Source organism: Grammomys surdaster, unplaced genomic scaffold (assembly GCF_004785775.1).
Source record: "Grammomys surdaster isolate TR1022 unplaced genomic scaffold, NIH_TR_1.0 1149, whole genome shotgun sequence".
NCBI lineage: Eukaryota > Metazoa > Chordata > Mammalia > Rodentia > Muridae > Grammomys > Grammomys surdaster.
Window position 1 is genome coordinate 798,413 of NW_021605568.1, and position 24,643 is coordinate 823,055.

The 24,643-nt window shown below is 42.4% G+C and overlaps 1 protein-coding gene across 5 annotated transcripts in view; it reads right to left on the reverse strand.

Annotated features, from left to right (window-relative positions):
• Positions 1-16,912, reverse strand: part of Brd4 (bromodomain containing 4) — a 77,399-nt gene extending 60,487 nt beyond the window's left edge. For 2 of the 5 annotated variants that reach the window (XM_028783587.1, XM_028783590.1), the window contains exon 1: positions 16,893-16,911. The gene's annotated coding sequence lies outside the window, so the exon portion shown is untranslated. Of the gene's footprint in view, positions 1-16,892 lie in introns of all 5 variants that reach the window. The other 3 variants (XM_028783589.1, XM_028783588.1, XM_028783586.1) reach the window with 2 other exon arrangements.
• Positions 16,913-24,643: the final 7,731 nt, after the last annotated feature.

The window sequence follows — 24,643 nt, forward strand, 5'->3', positions numbered from 1 at the left end:
GCTAAAAATCAGCACATCTCTCTGTGTGTGTTTCTAAAGAGGTTAGGAATCCTCAAATATCTATCTGCTTCAGTTCTTCTCCTGGTCATTTTCTCTTGAAATGGTCTCATGCAGTCAATGCTAGCCTTGAACTCATGATCTTCCTGCCTGTTTCCTGAGTACTGGATTACTGGCACACACTACATCGGCTTCTACAATACAGACATAGAAAGCACCTTTGCTCACCCCCAAATTCTTGCTACATGTGCAATATACTTACTGCACGATAGGTAATTACCTACTAAAACCAGCATATACATTGAATAGGGATCCTCAAAGAGGAAAGTTTCTTTAAATAATGTTGGAGGCAGGGATCATCTACAAGTTAAAACTTAATTTGTACCACCAAAAGCAGTTGTTAAAAGACTGAAGGCTCTGGGCTGGAGAGATGGCTCAGTGGTTAAGAGCACTGACTGCTCTTCCAGAGGTCCTGAGTTCAAATCCCAGCAACCACATGGTGGCTCACAACCATCTGTAATGAGATTTGATGCCCTCTTCGGGTGTGTCTGAAGACAGCGACAGTGTACTCATAAAAAAAAAAAAATAAATCTTTAAAAAAAAAAAAAAAAAGAAAAAGACTGAAGGCTCACCTTAATCTTAACCATCTAGTTCATACAACTGATTTTGACATGGCTTGGCAAGTGAACTAAAGCTTTATTCTTGCACCAGTTTATTGACTTATCCCTACTCCCAAAATTCCTTCGTTTTATAGTTTTACTGGCACATGCCTTTAATCCCAGCAGGAAGCAAAGAAAGACAAATCTGAGTCTACAAAAAACAAAGGCCAGCCTAGTGTACAAATCCAGATCCAAGACAACTAGGGCTACACAGAGAAACCCTGTCCCAAAAAGCAAAACAAACAAACAAACAAGTCTCCTTCATCTCACTCATAGACCCACTAGACTATCAAAAGAAAACATGGACTATCAAGTCAAGGCAGCTGGTGCTCTAGTGGGAACATGTCTCAAGATGAAGTTAAAGAAGTATTCTGAGTGATTTCAGCACGTTAGCACTGCTTTTACTTGACCACACAGATGAAAGAACAAAAAAATATGCTGTACAAAGTTTCCCATCCCTTTTCTGATTGTCCATCCTACTGAAGGGTCCACTGAAGACCCTGTCTTTCCCTCTGATCACAGCTGGAAGATCTTTCTTCTTTTCCAAGATCCTTCCTGGAGTCTACTTGTACATATACATATTCTGTACTATTCAAACAGACTGAGTTCCGTAAAAGCAAAGCTGCCTGGGGTGGACTCCCTCCTCCCATAAATCAGAACAGCAGATTCCGGAGTGTGAGCTCAGGAGCTTGGCGCTGCCAACTAACCGGCTCTATGACCTTCAAACCTACCTAAGTGACTGAGCTGTCCATGCATCATAGCCTTATGACAAAGTGGGGATGATACTATTAAATAGTTAGTTGTTAAGATTATTTTCTGAGGGCATGAAGAATATACAATGTCCAAATACACCCTGAAAGCACAGGTTACACAAATATTCACTAAAATAGAGTAAGCAGCAGTGCTGTGCTCAAGCTAAGAGCCTGGGGAGGTGCCCATGGTGATGAAGCAGCAACTCTCAAACTTAAAAAGGGAAGACATTAGTGGCTAGAGCAAACAAACCAAAAGGCAGAAGTCCTGTGAAATAACACCAAAGAGATACAAGCCACAAGCATAATTCAAAAGGGCCCAAGAGAGAACACTAGTAATTCAAACTTCATTCCTGGGATTACAAGAAAAATAAATGTTAAGGTTTTTTTTGTTTTGTTTTTTTCAAGACAGGGTTTCTCTGTGTAGTCCTGGCTGTCCTGGAACTCACTCTGTAGACCAAGCTGGCCTCGAACTCAGAAATAGGCCTGCCTCTGCCTCCCAAGTGCTGGGATTAAAGGCGTGCACCACCACCAGCCGGCAAATGTTAAGTTATAATCTTGAAATATATCAATTCCAAGATACTATATCCAGGCAGCCAACTGTTGACTGAATGATTTCCCAATGTCAAAAAGGAAACAAATGAGTCACAAACAAGTTCAGACACACATCCCTGATTTAGATATTATGTATCATTTTATAAATGAAAGCACTTCAGAACCAAGTAATTTTATGAGGATTATAAATGAAAGCACCCTACGTAAGGATAGCACTTTAAAAAAAAGTGTATGGGTGTCTACATCTATGTCTGTGTACCATATGCATGCCTCTGCCCAAGGAGGTCAGAAAAGGTGGTCAGATCCTCTGGAACTGGAGTTACAGACCATTTCTGAGTAGCCATCACTTGGCCACTCACAAACCTGAGTCAGTGAAACCAGGTCCCCTGGAAGAGCAACAGATGCTCTTAGCAACTGAGTTGCCTCTCCAATCCCACGCTCCCACTTCAGGCTTTCAAAACAAAGCCCCTGTGGGTAATCTTATTTCTCTTTCAAAACAGAAAAGAAAAACTGTGTAAGTTAATAAATGTTATGCCTTTACATTAAGTGGAATTAAGCTAAGAAATGTGAGTAATTAAAAGCTAACTATAGTAAATAAAGGCAGGAAAATAGCCACTAGTGTGTGTATATATATATGTATGTATATGTATATGTATATGTATATGTATATGTATATGTATATGTATATACATATACACACACACACACACACACACACACACACACACACAGAGAGTTTCAAAGTTTGGACATTAGGGAAGGGTGAAGGAGTTTATAATAGAAACTGTACTGTTCTTAGTAGTAATTTCTTTTCCGTTCTGCCCCAATTCTGCCCCAATTACAGAAGTATGAATTATTTAAGTTTATGGCATTGTATTTCCTATTTCTTCAACTAGGCAGTGATGTGGGGAAGGAGAGTAGAGTGACATCCCAAACACTGGTATAGTGTGTCTATGTACCTCATGTGCTGTGCTTTCCCACGAAATGTCTCCTTTTTACCCTGTATGTTCAAGTATACGGCTTAACTCCTGTAACTTAGAGCAGGCACTAAGCCACATAAGAGGCCATAGCCATACATGTCTTCTAAACCTACCTCTATCCAACACCACCAAATAAGTCAACAGATTGGCTAAGACCCTTGGGTTACCTCATACAGCAAAGGCTCCATGACAACACCAAATCTCAGCAATAAGACATGAAAATCCTCGAAAAATCAAAAAAGACATGAAAATCCAAAGTTAGGAAAGAGTTCTGGAAAAGATCTTTCTTCATCTATAGATCACATTACTCTGCCGTGAAATTACCCATCCCCAATAAAGAACACAGATAAGGCCACGCAGCAGCAGCAATGAAACACTACTGACACAGAGGTAACTCTAGAAAACCCTCCCATGGATGCTTAAAAGGACAACTACTAACTTATGAGTGCTCAGAACAATTTAGGGTCAAAAGTCTGTGGATCTCTACAAGAGCAGGATCTATGTATAAGTCTCCAGAAAGTATCTTAACATCATAGAATTTATCACTGCAGAAGTAAACACAGTAAATTCATCCAGAATATGGGTCTCTGTCTTTAAGGTTCAAAGACTATGTATGTCTTTATTATTATTATTTTTTTGAACCAGAACATTCTCAGAATTCTAAAGGGCTCTCCAACCCTCCCTAGAGCTAACAACTGGTGCTTTAGCAAAAAGTATGACTGGTCCAATTCTTAGCCAATGGTCTTTCAATTTTGACAAATCTTTCAACACCAAGAACCATAGGAAAATGGCTACTTGAGTGGAGCTTATTTTGATTAGGAAATCTGAATACTAGAAGAATAATAAGCAGAAGACTTTACAAAATCTTGGTTATAGAAAAGTTTAGCCAAACCCGAAACTACAGTTGCTTCTAGAAGCATGGAAGACAGAGTTAAAACATCTTTCAACACGGTGTCATTACTGTAAGTCTACTGAAACTTACCTATCTAGCTTCTCAACAAAAACTTCCTTAACAGTGTAAGCCTCTCATTCTTATTTCCAGCCAAACTGAGAACTCTATATACCAGCAGCCTGAATCCTCCTGTTTTGAGATTCTGTTTAATTCCTCTCCTAGAGCAGAGTCCCCAGAGCAGCAGCTACCTATGTACCTGACATAAAGTAAGCATAAACCACGTCTTTCACTTCTGTTACTAACGGATTTTTATCTGATTTTTTAAAAAAAATCCTATTATCATCTTCACTTTAAATCTTTTTTGGTTTCTCTGGCATGAGGGGAAGAGGGTAGAGGGTGTGGAGTAGCAGGCAACTTGCTACTTAGCTGATATATGCAGGGATTAGATGTTCATTACCGTATCTAGCTTCACTTTTACCCTTTTCATAAGCAAGTCATTCTACATAGATTTCAACTACTTCTGCCTTGTGACCTATGTAAGAAAATAACCTTCCCATTGTTTAGACATGCAAAATCTACTCATGTTATTAGTACATTCTCCATCCAATTTAAGAGTCTGTCAACAACTATCCAACCCAGTTTGTCTTACTCAAATAGCAAGACACTTCTAAGAACTGTTACTTAGGATGCACGGAGGACAGAAACCAGCTAAAGGTACCTAGGGAAAGGTAGTTTAAGCATTTCCCCTTTGTACCTGCCAATGGACAATGATCTAATCCAGAGTCTTCTGCTTCTCTACAGGAAGAAACCACTTCTTGACCTTGAGGTCAAAATATCAGAAATGTAAAACAAGCTCTGAAGTCATTATTTGAACCTTTGGTCTCATACCAAATAGCATCTTTTTTTTTTTTATTTGAACCTTTGGTCTCACACCAAGTAGCATCTTTTTTTATTTTTTTGCTTTTATGGACAGTGTCTCAATGTAGCTCAGGATGAACTTTATAACCCCCCTGCCTCAGCCTCTCTAGTATGGACATGGAAATATGGACATGCACTGCTACATCTGGCTAATGAGTAACCAATTTCCTTTTGCTGAAACTAGTTTTTTTCATGTCACACCAGTCTCCTACCACTAAACTGTAAATGTAAGCCCATTCCAAGTTACTTATCTCCCAAAGAAACCTAACAAAAGACTTTCTTTTTCTTTCTTTTTGTTTGTTTTTGGTTTTCAGGACAGGGTTTCTCTGTGTTAAAAGTCCTTGCTGCTATCCTGGATTCACTTTATAGACGAGGCTGACCTCGAACTCAAGAGATCTGCCTGCCTCTGCCTCCCAAGTACATCACCATAACTGGCCAAGACTTTTTAACAGAAGTTACCTTAACAAAAGATATGACCGGATAAATGGCTCAGCAGTTAAAAGGAGAGTTTGAGCCAGGCAACGGTGGCACATGCCTTTAATTGGGAGGCAGAGGCAGGCAGATTTCTGAGTTCAAGGCCAGCCTGGTCTACAGAGTGAGTTCCACAACAGCCAGGGCTACACAGAGAAACCCTGTCTCCGGGGTGGGGTGGGGGTTGGGGGTGGGTTTGATTCCCAGTCTGTAATTACTACAATACTCTCTTCTGAATTCCAAGGACTAGTGTACATATGTGGCACACTAACATGCCCAGGAGCACACATATACAAACAATATAACTATATAACTATTTAATTGTATAACTATAACTATATAGTTATAACTATATATATATAGTTTTATATATATATATATATATAGTTATATATATATATATATGAAATGAGGAAAGTACTGAAAAATAGAAGACAAGTAGCTTCCCACACAGCACAACCCAGCACACTTATAATCATAAATGGCATTCTATAAATACTTGTTTCCAAACACTTAGCTGATCTTTACTACACCTGCTTCCTCAACCCTTACCATACAAATTTCTACCAAGCACTAAGGGCAAAGAACAGAAACTGCATGTCACACTTGGTAAGTGGGAAAACAACAACAACAAGCAGCAAAAACTCATCAAAAAATAAAAACAAAAAAAGCCAGGCGTAGTGGTGGTGCCACACACCTTTAATACCAGCACTCTGGAGGAAGAGGTAGGTGGATATCAACTTTGAGGCCAATCTAGTTTACAGAGTGAGTTCCAGGCCAGCCAAGACTGCACAGAGATTCCTGTCTCCAAAACCAACAACAACAAAGGCCCTGTCTAAAATTAAAAAGAAGAGGGGAGAGGAGATAAAAGACATTTCAACAAATAAACTCAGGCAAAGGTTTTATGAACTAGCCTTGAAATGTAGGATATTCTTTGACATATCTTAATCCACTAATTCATTTTATGACCTACTGTTTGAAAAAAGATAAAGCATTACTGTTGGATGAGGTGACTCCACACTTGTCCCTGCACTCATAAAGCTACTGAAGCATTGCTGAGTCAGATGCAAACCTGGGTTCTAGAAACCATACTAACTCAAACGAACAGCAACGTTCTTCCCTCAATCTCCAGACTCTACAAACTAAACCTTTTATCCTATTTTATACACAAAAAAAATGAGTCCTGGGAGATCAGAGTAGCCCAAGGGCAGCTGCCTTGTATGACCCCACCACCCAAACTCACTGGCAGATATTCCACGTGGCTCTCATTTCAAACACACAATAATGATCAGCTCCCCTAAAATACACTCTTCCTCAAAGTGAATGCCAACTATTTCAGATATAGAGTCCTCAAGAGTCCCCCTTTAACTAGTCCTTTTCCTATTTTTCAACACCTGTAGTCATATGTGTCTTATTGCCTGAGGAAGGATAACTGGAGATATTAACTATACTCAAGGACACAGGAATTACTAATTAGTATTTCTGGAAATTGCATAATACCAAGCCCAATGATACCTCTCCCCTGGCACTATTTTCACAAGGTGCACAAGTCTCTTGATACAACGACGGCTAGAAACAAATAAGCAATTTTGACCTTGAATAGAAACCAAGAAAAGTAGAGTTAGCCACTGCAAAGTAGAAAAGACCTGGACAAATAGTCGAAATCCTTTCCAAAACGGAGAGCAGTACAGCATAGTAATACGGCAAGATGCACTCTCAAACTCAGCCACACGGAAGAGTGCCTGCCACCCTTTTCCATATCAAGGCTTAAGAATACTGATCATATATTCAAAGTCAGAACTACTGTGGCTTACAGGGAGAACATAATTTGGACAGGCATAGATCTAACCCCTGATCTAATCTCTTTCTAGTAAACAGTGTTACCAAACCAAGACCACTGCTTCCTGCAGCAAAGTTCAAGAGCCTTTGTACACTAGATGGGCTAACATTATTTTCTTTATGGAAAGGGGAGGGGGAAACACCATTTAGATAGTATAGTACATCATTAACTCCAGCACCTCATGGATTAAAGGTGTGCATCATTACCCAGCAGTTTCTCTTAATTTGGGGTTAATGTTCAGATTATCTGACCTATTTATATTAAAAAAAAAAATACATTTCATTTTTGGAATTTCCTCAGGAACTGGATCTTGTGGTCAAGACACAAAATCCAAAAGCAAGACCCCAGCATGACATTCAGGAACTACATATACCTACTTAGCCCATCCAACTGCCAGCTTCATCCTACCAACCCCTTGTTAGGGACCAGAATACTCCCAACAATATCTGAGATCCATACAATTTAAATAAGAGCCAAGATGCAGTGAAGGTCTGGAGAAATGATGTGCCTGCTGTGCCTTCACTCCAGCAGCAATTTCTGGTTCTTTCATAAAGTTACATCACCAGGCCTGCTTCTGCTGGATGGATCATTTCCCTAAACTGTAACAAGTATCTCAAAACATACCTTTACAACTAGTACATTTCAATTAACCCCAATATCCTGCTCTTAATATCTCATTATTGGGTAAGATGGAGAACTCCCACCTTTATATCATCTCCTACATTCATCTCTAAGGAAAATTTGCTAGGAGGGGGACATTAACACCCTTGGAAAGCACCTGGTGGATAATGGTATCTTATCATCTCCTCACTTGCCTAAGGAAGTACTTATTCCTAGCTGTGGACATACCCCATGCCTGGTATCTTCTTCCCACCTTTCTTTATCCTACATAATGCAAGCAGACAGCAAATACCTTAAGAGGGTACTGGAAGGCTGGAGAGATGGTTCAGCAGTTCTGCTCTTCCAGAGGTCCTCAGTTCAATTCCCAGCAACCACATGGTGGCTCACAACCATTTGTAATGGGATCTGATGCCCTTTTCTGGTATCTTAAGACAGACACAATGTACTCATAAAGTAAATAAACTTACCAAAAAAAAAAAAAAAAAGGAAGGAAGGAAGGAAGGCAGGCAGGTAGGCAGGCACTGGATTGGTGACAAGATCTGTGCCATGCAAGACACTTATTTTAATGCAAAATAGGCAGAGACATGCTTCTTGAAGGGCAGGGACAAATGAGAAACTGAAAGTCTGGCAGTAGCACCAGAATCAAGATGACATGCTCCAAAATCTTAGGAGTAGAACAGCAAAACTGAGCTGTGACTGAATGCCCAGAGGCTGCTCAGATTCCTAGAGTCACCATTCTTAAAGCATTCAGATAGCAGGGGCTCTGATCTCAGGACCAGGAGATTGGATTGGGGGGAGGGGGTGCAGGGGGCTTACTCTGAGGATTCGGGGATCAAGTGCCAAGAACATTTTCTTTTCTCAACAGCCCTGAGAACACATCTAAGAAAAGACATTTTGCATTCACACAACTGTCATTTATGAAAATGTAAAAACCTCACTTGTATAAGTAAGATACTGCTAAATTCGGACAAAGGAAATGGAAATGTATGCAATCTTTCTAGAAGAGTAACTTACAGAAAAATTTCAAATACACATTTTTTGATCTAGTGTTTTTATTACTAGAGATGAAAGAGAAAATCTGAAAACCACATCCAAAAATAGAAATTATGGTAGATTTACATGATACTTTAAGTACTTACTTTTTGAAATGTTCACTTGTGTAGTAATTTGGTTAAACAAAACAAACTAGCCAGGCTTTGCTGGCGCACAGCAGTAATCCCAATAATTGGGAGGCAAAAGCAAGGCTGACCATGGATTTCAAAAACATACTGAGGGCCGGGCGGTGGTGGCGCACGCCTTTAATCCCAGCACTTGGGAGGCAGAGGCAGGCGGATTTCTGAGTTCGAGGCCAGCCTGGTCTACAGAGTGAGTTCCAGGACAGCCAGGGCTACACAGAGAAACCCTGTCTGGAAAAACCAAAAAAAGAAAAAGAAAAAAAAAAGGTTACTGAGGGCATTTATCTCAAAAACAAACTCGGCCAGAGTAAGTGCTCGGCAGATCAATGAGCTTTATTTAGACCAGAAAAGAGATTGCCAGAGCCTACATATAGGAAAACAAAGGGCCAAGTCTAAAAAGTTGTCCTCTGATGCCCACTTGTGCACCAACACTCACATATTCTCTCACAATTATAAATACAAATTTAAGTGAGAGACATAGGTCAGTGGCAGAGTACCTGCCTAGTATCTGCAAGGCTCTAGAAACCCACTCCTTTTTTTGGTGGGGGTGGGGGGGGGGGGGGCTCGACACAGGGTTTCTCTGTGTATCCCTGGCTGTCCTGGAACTCACTCTGTAGACCAGGCTGGCCTCAAACTCAGAAATCCGCCTAACTCTGCCTCCCAAGTGCTGGGATTAAAGGCATGTGCCACCACTGCCTGGCTGAGAAACCTACTCCTAATTGAAGGCCCAATTCATTTTTTTATGAAAGTATAGGGAAAAAACTGAAAAGAAATAAAGATAGGATTAAAAGATAGAGCTGGAGAGATGGCTCAGCGGTTAAGAGCACTGACTGCACTTCCAGAGGTCCTGAGTTCAAATCCCACAACCACATGGTGGCTCACAACCATCTGTAATGAGATCTGATGCCCTCTTCTGGTGTGTCTGAAGACAGCTACAGTGTATTCATATATAATAAATAAATAAATCTTAAAGAAAAAAACAACAGAAACACAGCAAAACTTTACATTTAAAAAAAAAAGGATTAAAAGATAATTTAGGGGGGCTGGTGAGATGGCTTAGCAGTTAAGAGCACCGACTGCTCTTCTGGAGGTCCCAGCAACCACATGGTGGCTCACAACCATCTGTGATGAAATCTGATGCCCTGTGATGGGGTGTCTGAAGACAGTGTACTTACATATAATAAAATAAATAAACTTAAAAAAAATTCCTAAAAATTTTTAAAAGGGTGCTTTTAAAAGGGTGGGGGGGTTAGTTTTAGGATTTTTTCAAAATAGCATGTAGCCCTCTATGTAGCCCTGACTGCCAACCAGTCCTGAGTACCAGGACTAAAGCCATGAATGTACTACCACCGCCCAGCAAAAGGGACTTTCAACTTTAAAAACATCTAAACTTAACTTTCCGAAGTCTTCAAATGACCACATATAACTATTGTTCAGATAAAATAAAATTTGATGTGTGGTAGTGTACATCTTTAATTGCAACACTTAGAAGGCAGAGGCAAGTAGATCACTGTTAAAAGCCTAGCAGGGTCTACAGTGAGACAAATACCACAAAAAGTGAAATGAAGGATAAGTCAAAGCTGTAGCAGACGTAGCCCAGGAGTAAGCACCTGCCTACCTTCCCTAAAGCCCTGAGCTCCATATTCCCTTGGGCGCGTGGGAGCTGAAGAGAGGTATGTCTACACTGTTCTAAACCTGACACTAGACACTCTTTCATCAATTTATTCAGAGTAAGACACATTCTGTGATTTACCCTGGGAGATGTTCATACAGTTTTTATTAAGATTGTCATGCTGTTTAGACCGAGAAAAAAAAGTATCTTCAAAAATAAAAGCTGCCAGGCGTGGTGGCACACACCTTTAATCCCAGCATTCAGGAGGCAGAGGCAGGACTTCAAAGCCAGCCTGGTCTACAAAGGGAGTCCAGAACAGCCAGGGCTACACAGAGAAACCAGTCTCAAAACATACATAAATGAATGAATGAATGAATGAATGAATGAATAGATAGCTGGGCAGTGGTGACACAGGCATTATCCCAGCTGAGGCAGGAAGAGTTTGAGGCCAACCTGGTCTATGGAGTTGTTCCAGGACAACCAGGACAACACAGAGAAATCCTGTACTGAAATACCAAAACAGCAAAGAAAAACAAAAACACCTTACAAGAAAAGCAAGAGGGTCTAGAGAAAGACAGCTTAGTAGTTAAACACACTTGCTGATCTTACAGAGGATAGGTTTGGTTCCCAGCACCCACACAGCCATCCTTATTTAACTCCAGGCCTGAATGCAGTACACAGATACATACAGGTAAAACATGCATACACAAAAAGTAAGTTTTTTAAAAAAAGTATACTCTATAAATTTCGCACACGCAGGCAGACACGCACATATGCCCAATTAAAATTTTAAAAAATACAAAATGTAGGGCTGGAAGTGGTGGTGCTCAACTTTAATCCCAGCACTCAAAAGCAGAGGCAGGCAGATCTAGATCTCTGTGACTTGAGGCCACCCTGGTCTAAATGGAGAGTTCCAGGACAACCAGAACTACCTAGTCTCGAAGAAAAAAAAAAAAAAAAAAAAAAAAAAAAAAACTAAAAATTTTGGCTACTTCTTCCAGACTTTCACCTATAGACTTGCATCAAACTCATCTACAAGCACTTACTTTCTTGGACTGCCAAACCTCAAATGTTCTTTTGTTTTGACACTATGATAATAAGCACAAGAAAGGGAATGCAGTTAGTCCTGCAGGGCTGGGAACTGAACTCAGAGGGTATATGGTGCTTGCCTGACATGCACAAAGCCTAGTATATATGGTTCTCAGCACTGTATAAATGAGTGTGGTGCACACCTCTAATTCCAACATTGAAGTAGAGGCAGGAGGACCCTAAGTTCAAGGTCAACTTCGGCTATGCGAGACCCACTCAATCTCAAACAACCCCCTCCACTGAAAAACAAAACAACCCATCAAAACAGTCTCTGTACATCTTCAAAATGATAAAAACGATTACCATCTGAGCTGTCAAATTACTCCTAAATATCTGGCCCATAAAATTAATCCATGTCCACATAAATACTTATACACAAACTTTTTTCCTTATAAACAAGGCTTCAAAATGTAGCCCAGGCTGGCCACCAACTCTCTACCCTGTCTCTGACTCCCCAAGGCCTGACTCTTGACCTTATATAGAAGTGTTTATTATAGGCAGCACTATTCCCTCTTTCCCCAAAGTGGAAACTATTGAAGCCCAGTATTTTATTCATTAAGACTGAATAAATAGGACAGGTTGTGGTAGTGCACACTTTTAATCTTAGCATTTGACTGAGAGGCAGGTAGATCTCTAGGACTTGAAGTCAACCTGGTCTGCAAAGCTAATTCCAGGACAGTCAAGGCTACAAAGAGAAACCCAAAAAACAAACCCTAAAATAAAAGATTGAATAGAAAATAACACATTATGAAAGAAAATAAAGTACTGACTGATGCTGAGTGAGCAATCTTAATCAAAGAAGTCAGACAGTAAAGGTTAAAGTATCTGCAAAGGCCAAGTAGAATAGACTATAGTTTCTAGCTACCAGAATCATTGCTTCTTTGTGGGGACACTACAATTGATTACACTGATGGATACACAATTCTGTGACCATACTAAAATTCAATAAATTTTTTGTGTGAATTATATATCTCAAAGCTATTCTTTAAAATAAAAAAAGACGCTTGATAAAATTTTCCAGGTGTCAACCTCAGATTACACAAAGTGCAGACTCACACACTTGGAATACCAAAATTAAGTCAATGCAGAAATTATCTTTTTCTCATGTACACAGTAAGAATTGAGAAATAAATTACAGAAATTGATACTTATACATGATTTTTTGTTTTTGTTTGTTTGTTTGTTTGTTTGTTTTTTTGAGACAGGGTTTCTCTGTGTAGTCCTGGCTGTCCTGGAACTCACTCGGTAGTCCAGGCTGTCCTCGAACTCAGAAATCTGCCTGCCTCTGCCTCCCAAGTGCTGGGATTAAAAGCGTGTGCCACCACCAACCGGCCTTTTTTTAGTTATTGGTTTTTTTTTTTGATACTTATACATGAAATCAACAATAAAAATAATGTGTTCAACATTTTTTAAAGTAGCCAATATTTACTAACAACATAAAAGTTCTGTTTAAAAAATAAAAAAAGCAGCAGGGCAGCTGGTGGAGCGTATCTTTAGTCTCAGCACTGGGGAGGCAGAAGCAGGTTAATCTCTGTGAGAAGCCAGCCTGAACAACACAGACAAGATAAAAATGCTGCCCATACACATTTATTATCCACTTCATCTCCCTTTAAAATACTTTCTGCAGATCAGGGTTGAAACAACCTATACCTACTCAACACACTGCAAACTGCTAAACAGGAAAGTCAAAGCAGCTGTTCGGGCTCAGTAAGTTTACCACAATTACTAGAAACTTCAATGCTATTATCTTAGTTAAAACTCTCATTTCCTATATGTATGGCAAATTCCTATCCAATTGCTAAAATGCTCTTTTAGGTACCAAGTATACAGTACAGAATAAAAGTACAGTAAGAAAAGCAAAGCCAGTCGGGTGGTGGTGGCGCACGCCTTTAATCCCAGCACTTGGGAGGCAGAGGCAGGCAGATTTCTGAGTTCGAGGCCAGCCTGGTCTACAGAGTGAGTTCCAGGACAGCCAGGGCTACACAGAGAAACCCTGTCTCAAAAAAAAAAGAAAAGAAAAGAAAAAGAAAAAACCAAAGCCAAACAAAACCCTGTCTTGTGGAACTTAATTCTGATCAAAGAAAAAGTAACTTACAGAAAAATCTGCTCCATGTGCATACCACATGTACTAAGTGAAATAGCAGCAGCAACATTTTCTCACAATTCTCATTTTGCAAATGTCCAGTGTTTTCTTACTAGAACAATAAAAGCCACAGGACTTACCAGATATTATTAGAAAGCGGTTTTTTTTCCAAGACACGGTCTCTCCATGTAGCCCTGGCTATTCAGCAACTTGCTCTGTAGATCAGGCTGGCCTCAATATCATAAAATCCCTCTGCCTCCAGAGTATTTGGGATTAAAGGCTTGTGTCACCACACCCAGCTCCATTAGCAATTTTCAATGACAAACATCCCTTCTTGATCACAGAATCAGTAGGTGGCCTAGGCTATCCTACAACTGGAGCTCCTCCTGCCTCTCTACCTGCTGAGTGCTGAGACTACAGGGCTGTGATGCCCTTCTTTCCAACCTTTATTGTTAATCTCACAAATTCATTCAAACTTAGACATCACAATTTTAACTTTTATTTTGCACGTGTGTATGCTGTGCATGTATGGGTCGAAGGAAGTTATGAGACAGTGTCAGTTCCCCACGAGCTGAAGTTACAGGACATTCATTCATCATAAACCACCACTGTAGGTCCTCTGGAAGAGCAGCTGAGCCATCTTTCCAAACTCTAAACATCAAAATACTATATAACCACACAAACCATGACAGTGGGTTGTCAGAGACAGACTGCTCAAAATGGCTTCTCTTTAAAAACAACTCCAAGCAGGACGTTGTGGCTTCCAGCACTTGGGAGGCTGAGACAGGAGGACTGCCAAGTTTGAGGACAGCCTGGACTCAACCTTGTCTCAAAAAACTGCCTCCAGTGCCTAGAGAAGGCATTTTTGTAACTACTGTTCTTGCTGAGGACCCTGGTTCTGGTCCCAGCATTCTCATGGCTACTCACAACCATCTGTAAACCATCTGTTCAGGAGAATCTGAGGCCCTCTTCTGGTCTCCAAGGGCAGAATGTATGTGGTGCACAAATATTAATAAAAATAATCTCAAATCTACAGAACTTCTAACTCTCAAGTCATTCAACAGCCTGAATTGTGTAACTTGAAAATACTGCCGGCTTCTATAGCTCCAAAAGCCAAAGTGTAATTTGGTACAAAGATCACAAAAACTGGCTCAAAAAGATTATCTTTTGGAAACAAAGTCTAAATTCCTTTAAACAATTCAATAATTTAGTGGAAATTCAGTAAGGGGTCTAAGGTTCTCCAGCCATCCTTAGAGAAGATCTCCCCCTTGCAGCCCTCCAAACTAGATACACAGACATTCAGAACATCCAAACCGCCCCAGCCACTTTTGCATCCTAGCTTTCAACAGTAGGCAAAATCCCTTATCTTTAGCACTTTGCATTGCCAGAATGCTAGCAAGATAAAGAGGTTTACTTCCAGTTAAGACCAACTAATACCACTTAAAAAGACTTAAGTCTTTAAGACTTAAATATTAAATAATTAAATAAGTCCTTAAATATTTTGTCGTCTACCAAAGATATGATGGACAACTCGCAACAATATATTTTCTAATAGACTCGGGGCTTTTCCTTCTAGATTTGATCAATTCAAAGTCTTTGACAGAGTTACCTTCTCCAACCTTCCTAGTTGAAGCTCTGGGGAGGAAGGGTTACCGATAAATGCCCTCCATGGAAAGATCATTCCCCTTCCAAATTAAAAAAAGTCCTTGTAAATTATTGCAAAGTCCATAAAACAGACTTCTTGAAATTGGAAACACATTCACAATTCCTTTTAATTTCTTTTTAATTTCTGTGCATGACATTCTTTACAACTTCCAAGGTCTAGTTCCAGGTACTAACAATTTAGGAAAGTTGACATCTCCATTCATAAAAATTTTCCAACCTTTATTATAGCACTAAAGGGCACATTGGCTTAGAAGTATACTGCGAGCTGGATTTTAGTAACCAAGGACTATTAATTCCACCTTTGATGATAAGTAAAGACAATTCGATTCTCAAGAGGGCTGCTGCAAAAGATCACTGGCATCCAACATATACACACACAGAGAGGAGATAATCTCACGAGATTTCGAAAATCATAAACAAGTAAACAAGCAGGCTAAAACACTTAAAAAAAAAAACTTATCTTGAGTAACAGGGAGGTCAGCCACACTCAACAGAAGCACATGACTCATCCACCGGTCTGAGCGAAGTATTCACACTGTCCACTACACTAACGTGGGATTTCCATCTCCAACCCAGCTCCAGCTCGGCCTTGGGGGCTTCTCCTTTAAGTGTTATTTCGGTGTTTGTGTGTGTGTGTGTGGGGGGGGTCATTTTGCTGAATCACAACTCCTCAACGTCCCCACCCAAGACCGACACATTCCTGCAAGTAAGAAGCCATTGCAAGGGACGCCACCAAGCAGAGACCCATCAAAACAAAGCACCCAAAGAGTGGGCTTCCAGGTTGGGAGTGGGTGGGTCGAGAGGGACTCCTGGTCCTTCGTCACCTTCCTGTCCCCTGGGTCCCGCCTGGAGCAGGAGTACGATGGAAGCCCTCTCTCCGTGGGCAAAAATCTTATATACCTCTCTCTCTAGGTAGAGCTCCGGGGACAGCCGGAAAGGTGAGACTATGGAAGCGGGAACTCGCTATCCCAGCACTGGCAGGAGTACCCAGCTGACGGAAGGAGAGCGCGCCGGGGCACCACGCGCAGGAGCGGCCCGCCCCAAGGGGGAACCGCAACCAGAGAAACCAGCGGCACCCGAGGCCAGCATCCCCGTCCCGGACTTACACGGGCCGGGCGCGCACCGCAGATCCCGCGGCAGCCGCTTCCTCCTCTTCCTCTTCCTCCTCCTCCTCCTCCTCCTCCTCCTCACTTGACAAAATGGCGGCGGCAGGAAGTGCCGGGAGCTTGGCCCGCCCCCCGCCCGCCCCCGGCCGCCCGTCCCGCCGCCCAGCGCGCCCGCGCCCCCGGTCCCGTTCCCTGCCGCCGCCGCCGCCCGCGCCAAAGGGGGCAGCGACGGCCGCAACTGCCCAGATACGAAGTCCGCGAGTCCACCCGGCCGCCGCCACACCAACGGCGCGGGCGGCCCCGGCAGAGCGCGAGCAGCACTAGGCTCTGGGCCCACGAAAATGCGGCCTCCCCACCCCCGCGCCGCGCCGATGGCGTAGGTGGTGGCGCACCGGCCCCATTACGCAATGCAGGTTACGCGGGCCGTGCCGTGGGGCCCCGGCAGTCCGCCTCGCGGCCGCGAAGGACACCGGTCCTCACCTGAGACGCTAGGCCGCACGCCGCCGCACGCTATCCGGGACGCCTGCGCCAAGCCGGGGCCCGTCCGACGCGCCCGCTGCGCCGCTGCGCTCACAGGCCCCGCTCGCCCGCGGGCACCGCCGGCAGCTGCCGCCGCCGCCGCAGCCGCCGCCACTGCTTCGGTTCCTCGGCTGCGGGAGAGCAGAACAAACAGCCCTGCCGCCGCCGCCAGCGCACTGATGTCACCACGCACGCTGCGCGCGCGGCCCCGCGTCATCGCCGCCGCCCGGCGTGCGCGTCCTGCAGGTCCTCCCAGGTCCTGAGAGCTTCTCTAGAGCCGGCGGCAGTTGTAGAGGTGAGGACCGGAGACTGGCTCCCCCGACTGGGGGGTGGGGGGGCGGTCCGGGTCGGGGAGCCCTTGGAACACAATCGAGGGTCTCTGCGGACTGAGGGATGAGGCTGTGTACCTCACAAACTGAGAGAAGACCAAGAGAAGAGGACCCTCGAAAAAGGAGTCTTCAGAGCCACAAGAAAACAGCTTTTCGGAGGAATGAATCCGACACGGAGACCCAGGGAAGGAATCTTGCAGATGAGTGGGGATCGTCACATGAAAGAACGACAAAAAAAGGTTTTAAGCCAGAAGCAGACATCCAAAAATTTAAGTGATCGGATGACACTCAAAAGAGAAGATGGTGAAGAGAGACATCAAAGACAGGTGATAGAGGAACATTAAGGCCAGAGGACTGTGGTTAGTAGTGCTGCAGTGTGAACTGACAATTGCTGAAAATACAGACCTGTTTCACTACATTCCCTACACTCAACTTACAGAATCGGAATCAACTTAAGGAAGATATTCCTTGTATCATTGTATCAATATATCTGAGATAAGGAAATAAGCCAGCAGGGATTTTTTTTTCAGAGCAGGATATTAAGAATTCTTGGCCTTCTTGCCTCAGCCTTCCAAGTAATGAGATTACATGTGTTCACCACCACACACAGGCCTTCTTGGCCGGCCACTGTGGAAGTTCTGAAGATTGATCAGTACTGATCTCTAAGCCTAGGGCATTCTCCTCCTTGTCCTCCAGATTAACTTTAATTCTTGAAGACTTAAGCCAGCTCCCAGCATACTCTGAACTAGGTATATGACCCCTTGGGAGGTTGCAAACATCCCAGCCTGGAACACAGATCTTTGAAATTTTTCGAGACAGTGTTTCTCTGTATAACCCTGGCTGTCCTAAAACTGGCTCTGTAGACCAGGCTGACCTTGAACTCACAGATCTATCTTTCTCTGACTCTAGAGTACTGGGATTAAAGGTCTGCATTACAATCACCCAGCAAAAAAAAAATTGAAATTTTAAAGGTTCTCCTTACCAAAAAAAGTGTGTGTTTGTGTGTGTCTATTCCAGCACTAAGAAGGCTGATGGGAGGAAAAAAAAGGTTGAGGCAGAAGGCTCATAGATTGAAAGGCAGACCACTCCAAATAGTGAGACTGTCAAAAAATCAAACTGGCTAGTAACATGGCTCCAGTGTATCCACTGCCACTTGCTGCCATTTCTAACCACCTGAGTTCAATCCCTGGGACTAGCCCTCTGACCTCACAACATAAAGTCTTTTTAAAAAGCAGAATAAAAAAGAAGAGAAGTATTCCTTGCCATTGTGTTTCCCTCATGATTAATCAAAGGTAAATCATTGGTAAATTCTAAGCCAAGTAAAAATCAAGTTCTACTTTTGACTATGATAATTATGAGATGTGATTAACTACAAGAAGTAAAGAAATTGTAACATTTGTTACAACTCTGGGTTGCAGACCATTGAAATATTCCAAATACTGAAATTAAAAAATAGTCTACCATAGTGGTGCATGCCTTTAATCCCAGCGCTTGGGAGGCAAAAAAATCCAGATCTCTGAGTTTGAGGCCATCCTGATCTACATAGAAGTATCTGCCAGTCAGGGCTATATACATATGAGACCTTTTCTAAAGACTGGTGCTTTTGTTTGTATTTGTTTGTTTGAGACTGAGTCTCACTATGTAGCCCTGACTCTGCTGGAACTCACTGTATAAACCAGTTGGCCTCAGAGATCCACCTGCCTCTGCCTCCCCAGTTCTGGAATAAAAGGGCCTTTCTCCTGCACCCCGCCTACCCCCACCCACCCTTTCACACACAGGGCTAGGCTTACTATGTTGTGGTTAAAGAAACCAAATTGTATCACCTTTAAGCTGAACTGCCCCCACTCCCACTTCTCTTGTGTTACTAATTTAATTTACTAGTGTTACAGGCAACAAATGCTTTTGAAAATAATTTGGAGCTACCAGTTTGCAAAGCGTAATAAAATCTGGCTTCACAGCCCTTCTCCCCCCCCCCCACCAGGGTAAACAAAATAGAATGCCATGAGACATACAAAAATAGCAATTTATACCCTGGTGGGGGTGGTGCCTGCCTTTGATCCCAACACTCTGGAAGCAAAGGCAGACAGATCTTTGCGTTCAAGGCCAGCCTGGTCTACAGAGAAAATAAATGCCAGGGCTACGCAGAAAAACCTTGTCTGAAAAAAAAAAATAAGGCAATTTATAAAGTAACAGAGTGTAGCAAGTTCTAGGATGAAATGCTATGCAGACAGAAGTTTTTCATTTGTTTTGTTTGTTTGCTTGCTTTTTTGGAGGCCAGGTTTCCCTGTATGGCCCTGGCTGTCTCTGTAGACCACCAGGCTAGGCTCCAACTCAGAGATCACCTGCCTCTGCCTTGAAGTTTCATTTTATTAGTCATACTTCATCTTAGAAATTCAATCTGGGCCGGGCAGTGATGGCACATGCCTTTAATCCCAGCACTTGGGAGGCAGAGGCAGGCAGATTTCTGAGTTCTAGGCCAGCCTGGTCTACCGAGTGAGTTCCAGGACAGAGAAGCCCTGTCTCGAAAAACCAAAATAAATAAATAAATAAAAACAGAACAAAGCAGAAGGAAAAGCTTCTGTAGGGTACTGAAGGAGAGTCTCAGTCCTGCTGACCTAGACGTACTTGTTACTCCTCTTTCACCTGTTTTGAATTTTACAATTAAACTTAGCTGTCTCTAAAAACCAAAAAGATAACATTAAGGAGGGAAACATGAAGTACAGTAATGTCCAGCCTGGCCTTAAACTTGACTATAGGTAAAGATGACCTTGAACTTCTTTTTTTTTTTTTTTCTCCCGAGACAGGGTTTCTCTGTGTAGCCCTGGCTGTCCTGGAACTCACTCTGTAGACCAAACTGGCCTCGAACTCAGAAATCCACCTGCCTCTGCCTCCCAAGTGCTGGGGCTAAAGGCTTGCGCCATCACTGCCCAGCTGACCTTGAACTTCTTATCTTCCTGCCTCTATCTCAGTTCTACCAGTTCTGTGATTAAAATCGTGTGCCAACATGCCTGGTGATCTGGGCAACAAATCGAGGGCTTCATAAATACAAGGCAAGCATTCTGTGAACTAAGCCTCATACAAACAATTCTAATGACTTAGTTTAAATATGGTACTCATTTTGTAATAAAGCCATTTAAATTGAACAATACAAAATAATATAGGGAAAGTTAAGTTCTCTTTGTGTCTTGTTCTCTTGTTTATTGTTCCATCATAATAAACAATGCTATTAATTTTTAAAAATTATTTAACTTTATTTTTAACTATTGTCTTTTGTGTATATGGGTATTTTGCTTGCACATATATCTGTGTACCACATACATGCTGTGCCACAGAAACCAGAAGAGGGTGGTGGATCCCCTGAGACTAGAGTTACAGGTAGCTGTGAGACAGCACGTAGGAGCTGGGAATCAAACCCAGGTCCTCTATAAGAGGACCCAGTGCTCTTAACCACGGAACATTATATTTTCAGCCTCTAATAGTACTACATTGATATTTACTTTTTGTCCTATGCTACAGCTAAGGCTAGTAATCCCATGTACCAATTGAATGCTTAAAATGAAGCTGCCCTGAATTAAGAATTGTAAATGTAAACTGCACACTTGATTTTAGGTGCATTTTAGGTGATGGCTAGAGAGATAGCTTAGTAGTTAATAGCACTTGCTGCTCTTGCAGAGGACCTGGAGTTCAGTTCCTAGCTCTTACATTGTGGTTCATAAGTATTAGTAAGTAACTCTGGTTCCAGAGAATCCAATACATTCTGACTTCCATCAGTACCAGTCACACATGTGGTACACATACATACATATAGGCAAAATAAATAAATGTTGATGGCTTTTAAATTAATTTAAAATTAATGTTTTAATTTCATGTGTAAAAATTTAACATTGCCGGGCAGTGGTGGCGCATGCCTTTAATCTCAGCACTTGGAAGGCAGAGGCAGGCGGATTTCTGTGTTCGAGGCCAGCCTGGTCTACAGAGTGAGTTCCAGGACAGCCAGGGCTACACAGAGAAACCTTATCTCAAAAAAAAAAAAAACCAAAAAAATGCAATATTTAAGGGATTGTGAGATTGCTCAGCTGATCAAGGTACTTTCTACTGAGCTTGGTCTGATCTTTGACTGAATGAGACATGAACAATATGCACTCATCTCAGATAGGAACCAATGAGGAACCAAGATAATGCTGTTACCAAAGTCCAATTGGGTAAACCAATGAGTTTTATCAGGGTTACAAGAGCAGAAACGACTCAGACAGGTGCCTCATCAAAACCCCACCCCAGCATGAGTGACAGCTCGCTTGTAGGTAGATTAACAGACCAGAGAGTATAGTAGAATCACTGGTCTACTTTGGTCTGAGAATCTTTTTAGTAGTCCTCACTGTATCTGGCCAGTTTCAGGAACTTCCTGAAACCTTTTGGTTGTTGATTTCCTCATTGGGCCACTGTTTACAATACCCTGACCTTTTTTTCCTTATATTTTTGTTTTGTTTTGTTCTGTCAGAATAACTCTAGTTGTTCTGGAACTCACTATGTAGACCAGGCTGCCCTCCAACTCACAGAGATTTGCTTTCTTTTGCTTCCTAAATCCTGGGATTAAAGGTGTTAACTACTATGGTGTAACTACTATGGTGTCTTGAAGCATTTCCCTGAAGGTCAGAATGTATCTATTCTTGGGGAAATTGTAACACAACTCCGGATTTCAATTCTAGGCATTTAACAAAGTAAAAGGAGCAAAGAACTCCTGCAAGCTATACAGTGATGTCTGTACTCCATTCATACACTAAATAAATGTAAAAAATATTGTACTGCTGGACAGTGGTGACGCACGCCTTTAATCCCAGCACTTGGGAGGCAGAGGCAGGCAGATTTCTGAGTTCGAGAGTTCGAGGCTAGCCTGGTCTACAGAGTGAGTTCCAGGACAGCCAGGGCTACACAGAGAAACCCTGTCACAGAAAAAAAAAAAAATTGTACTTAATTTTATGTCTTATGTAATATGACTACAAGAAATTAGAAAGTTATGCATATTGATCACATTATATTTCTTTTTCCAAGGACCTCACACATTACCATTAAGCTTACCTCCACCCCCTTGCATTATATTTCCATTGAACAAGGCTAGTCTAGGTAAGAGAGACAGAGACCTGTGTGTAGACATGCAGGTATGCTAGTTGATGATCTTCCTCAATTGCTCTCTACATTAAATAAAGTAAGCACTTACCCACTGAGACATCTCTCCAGGCCTAGGTTGTTTTGTTTTTGTTTGGGGGGGGTGACATGATTTGGTTTGGTTTTTGGTTTTCCAGAGATGAGTTTCTCTATGTAGCCTGGGCTGTTCCTGGAACTTGCTCTGTAGACCAGAAGACTGACCTTGAACTCAGAGATCTGCCTACCATTGTCTCTTGAATTGTGATTAAAGGTGAGAAACACCACCTCCCAGCCAGGCCTAGGATTTTATTATTTGTATTTGTTTGTTGTGTTCATATGAATGCAGGTACTCAAATAAGCTCCTAGTGGGCCACAGAGCCCCTCACCCCCGCCCGGAGCTGAGGTAACAGATGGTGATGAGATCTGCAGTAAGGGTTCTGGGACCTAAGTGTCGGTTCTCTGCAAGAGCAGTTTGAGAGCATATGTGGGAATTGGGAATTGAACCCTGCCTTCTGGAAGAGTAGCAAGAGCTTTTAACTGTTGTGCCATCTCTCCAGTGCCCTCCCCCACCAACTTAGCATTTTCAATTTTCCTTTTGTTGTTGTTGTTTTATATGCATGGGTGTTTTGCCTGCAAGTATGTCTGTGTGAGGGTGTCAGGCCTTGGAGCTACAGACAGTTGTGAGCTGGGAACTGGGTGCTGGGAATTGAACCCAGGTTCTCTGAAAGAGCAGTCAGTGTGCTCTTAACTGCTGAGTCAAGTCTCCAGTCCCCTCAGTTTTCTTTTAAGCCGAGGTCTTTCTACATAACTGTCCTGGAACAGGACCTCTGTAGACAAAGGTGGCCTCAAATTCACTGAGATCTGCCTGCCTCTTCCTCCTGAGTGCTGGATAAAGGTGTGTACCCTGAATTTCTGATCCTCCTGCTGTGCTGGGATTATGGGCATGCTGGAGATGGAAGGCAACCAGAGCTTTGTTTTTATTTGATTTGTTTTGGTTTTTTGGAATGAGTTTTCTTTGTGTAGCCCTGGCTGTTCTGGATTTACTCTGTAGACCAGATTGGCCTAGAACTCGGATCCGTCTGCCTCTGCCTTCTAAATGCTGGGATGAAAAATGTGTGCCAACCATTGCCTAGCTCCATCCAAAACTGTCCTCACTCAGATTATAGGCATGAGATGCTGAGGACGGAAGCCAGAGAGAGGGCTTTGTGCAAGCTAAACAAACACTCTCCCAATCATGGTCTTTACACCTTTTCAAGTCTCTTCTTGATTTTGAGCTGCAGTGAGAGAAATGGTTTATTGTTTTGGTGAGTCACGGTCTTTCAACATAGCTGTCCTGGTACTCACTCTACAGACCAGGCTAGCCTCAAATGCACAGAGATCTGCCTGCCTCCGCCTCCCAAATATTGGAATTAAAGGTGTGTACCTGTGTTTCCAGGCTCAAACACAGGGCCTGGAGTATGCTAGCCAAGTCCTCAATTGGTGAGGTAGACCCACACTCTGATCATTGAAAAAGAAAATGTATATGAGTTGTTTGGAAGGTTAGGCAGGTTGAGACAGGAACTCTCTACACAGCTCCAGCTGTCCTGATGCTTACTATGTAAACCATGCTAATCTTGAACTCACAGAGATCCCCCTGCCTGTGTCTCTCAAATACTGGGATTAAAGGTGTGTGACACTATGCCCAGTCCCAGATAAATTTTTAATTTAGAAAAACACTTGAAAGACAGTGTAGTGGCATAAACCTGTAATCTTAGCATTTGGGCATTAGCGACAGGAAGATCACTAGTTTCAGATCAGCCTCAGTTACACAGGTTGTTGGAGGCCAGCCTGGGCTATAGGCAACCCTGATCCCGCAAAAAGAAAGAAAGAAAGAAAGAGAAAGAAAGAAAGAAAGAAAGAAAGAAAGAAAGAAAGAGAGAGAGAAAGAAAGAGAGAAAGAAAGAGAGAAAGAAAGAGAGAAAGAAAAGAACAACAACAAAAAAACCCCAAACAAACCATTTCTCCCACTCCAGCTCAAAAGCAAGAAGATACTTGAAAATGTATAAAGACCGTGATTGGGAGAGTGTTTGTCTAGCTTGCACAAAGCCCTAGCTTCTGTCCCCAGCATCTCATGCCTATAATCTGAGTGAACACAAAGCCCTGGCTGGAGCTGGGCCATGGTGGCACAGGATTTTAATCCCAGTTCTTGGGAGGCAGAGAGAGAGAGAGAGAGAGAGAGAGAGAGAGAGAGAGAGAGAGAGA